This window comes from Phaseolus vulgaris, chromosome 5, assembly GCF_000499845.2.
Source record: "Phaseolus vulgaris cultivar G19833 chromosome 5, P. vulgaris v2.0, whole genome shotgun sequence".
Classification (NCBI taxonomy): Eukaryota; Viridiplantae; Streptophyta; class Magnoliopsida; order Fabales; family Fabaceae; genus Phaseolus; species Phaseolus vulgaris.
The window spans coordinates 32,134,808-32,137,338 of record NC_023755.2 but is presented as its reverse complement, the minus strand read 5'-3'; the positions used below and the strand labels follow the sequence as shown (position 1 = coordinate 32,137,338).

The following is a 2,531-nucleotide window of genomic DNA, read 5'->3' as shown; positions in this document are numbered from 1 at the left end:
AAAGAAACAATCGGTTGACACCACGAAACAACCGATTGTTTGACTTGACAGTTAAGTCAACCAAACTAAAACAGTTTTCAACCTTTTCAAAACTCCTAAGAGTAAAACAACCGATTGATTCGACAAAACAACAAGTTGTTTTTCACTTAGTTGGAAAAACACTTGATTTCAAAAAGGTTTTAAGTCACATCAGTTTTAGATTCAACAAAGGAGTGGATCACATTCTATTATACCCAGATCCCACCCAAACACAGCAGCAACACCAGCCTTACATCAAACACTTTGGATTTGAATTCTTCAAAGCACTTGATCACTCTTGATCAACACCATTCTTATCTGCAATACAGTTAGTCACATCATTAAAAAGATTAAATCTTACCTCATCATCCTGAGTTCTTACTCTAAGTTCTCCCTTATCCACATCCACTATGACTTTAGCAATCTTCATAAAACATCTGCCAAGAGTCAAAGGGACCTCCTCATCTTCCTTCATGTACAGAATAACAAAATCCATAGGGAGTATGAACTTGTCTACCTTCATAAGAACATCTTCTTTGACACCATAAGCATGTTTCACAGTTTTGTCAGCCAATTGTAACTTCATCTTTGTGGGTTTAACCTCCAAGTCACCTATCTGTCCTAACATTGTTAATGGAATCAAATTTACGCTTGACCCTAAATCTAATAAGGGATTACCAATAAATAAATCACAAATTAACACAAAAATATTAAAACTCCCTGGATCCTTGAATTTCTTTGGCAAGTCCTTTAGCTTAAAAGTACTGCTTCCAGCTTCCGACTCTATATCTCTTTCTTCATAACAACACATCTTCCTTCTAATTCCTTCAAATAACGATTTTTTCTCCGGTCATTCTGCAAAGTTATTCTTTGGAAGCAATTTATCAGAAAAACAAATCCTTTCTTTTCTTTTTTATCAGGCATAAGAGAATGGGATAATTCTTTGTAAGTCTCCTCTCTTCAACTTCATATTTTTCTCCCTCTTTTCTTTTTTCTCTTATTTCTTCCTCTACCTTCACCATCTTACCATCTCCCTATCCTATTTTTTTTATGACTCATAGTAATGATTTTATTACAATGCTCCTCAGGGTTGGTCGTGGTGTTGGCTGAAAATTAGCCACTTTGTCCCTCTGCAATTTGTTTTGCCATCTGTCCAATCTGGATCTCTACATTCCTAATCATTTGCAATTTTCTTAATTGACCACAAGCTTTGCCATGGCATCTTAAAGTTTACTCATTCTTTCAGGCATGGATGGATAATTAGATTGATGTTGCTGTTGGAAAGGCCCTTGTTTATTGGATGAGTCATAGTCTTTCTTCTACCCAAAATTTTGATTTTGATTACTTTTCCAACCTTGAGAATAATTGTTGGAAAAGCCACCTTGCCTTCCTTGATTTCCCATATAATTTACCTCAGCTTTAGGTGAGTTGGTCTGATAAGAACAATGACCATTAGGATGATCACCTCCACAAAAATGACACCTGATAGGTATACTCTAACTTTAAGATGAGTGAACCGCATGCAACTTTTAGGGTAGTTTGGCCATCTGTGTGGTTAGTTGCTCAATTTGTTGCGTCAGAGTTTTATTTTAAGCCAGCAATGCATCTACAGTGTTCAATTCCAATAATTCTCTCTTTTGATGACCTTTTCTGTCATGTTGAGCTTGATAATAAGTTGTGGCCAAAACATTAATAATTCTCGTTGCTTGTTCTTCATCAACAACCATCATTGTGCCACCAATTGCGACATGTAGGAGCATCTTTGTATTAAATCTGAGACCATTAAGGAATATGCTTAATTGAGCGAATTCTTCAAACCCATGATTTGGGCATTTCCTCAACATCATTTTGAATCTCTCCCATGTCTCATAGAAAGATTCTTTTGCTCCTTGTCTGAACATAGAGATTTCAAACTTTGCTTTGATGTAGCGAGAAATTGGAAAAATTCTTTGTAGAAATTTTTCCTCTACATCCTTCCAGTTAGTGAGGCTCTGATTGGGATATGATTTGAGTCACTCCTTAGTTTTCTCTCCAATGAAAATGGACACAAACGCATATACACATTCTCAAGATCACCTAACTGAAAACCCATGGTTCTCACCAATTCATAAAATGTAGCCAAGTGTGTATGGGGATCCTCAGGATCCATCGCTGTGAATTGATGGGTACTAATGAGAGTGAGGAACGCAAGTTTCATCTCCAAGGCCCTGTTAGTAGCATGTATTACAATGCTAGAAAAATGTATAGGTCCCTGGTGCATGGCGTAATCTCCAAGAGTCCTCCTAGGAAGTGGTGCTTCCTCCTCCGCCATGTTGTTATTCTCCTGAAAAATATGAATGGAAAAAGAAGAAGTTGTTGAAGATTCCTCTCTAGTATCTTTTTTCTTTTCTTTTGCCTTTGATTTCCTGTTTCTTCTAACTTCCCTTTCAATTTATGCTTCAAATAACAATTGATCTTTGGGAATCTGACCTCTCAATATCATATAAAGACAACAAATTTAAGGGTTAGCAAAA

The 2,531-nt window shown here is 36.5% G+C and overlaps 1 pseudogene; it reads left to right on the top strand.

The window, feature by feature from the left end:
* Nucleotides 1–1,833: 1,833 nt before the first annotated feature.
* On the top strand, nt 1,834–1,939 carry LOC137836270 (small nucleolar RNA R71; annotated as a pseudogene).
* Nucleotides 1,940–2,531: the final 592 nt, after the last annotated feature.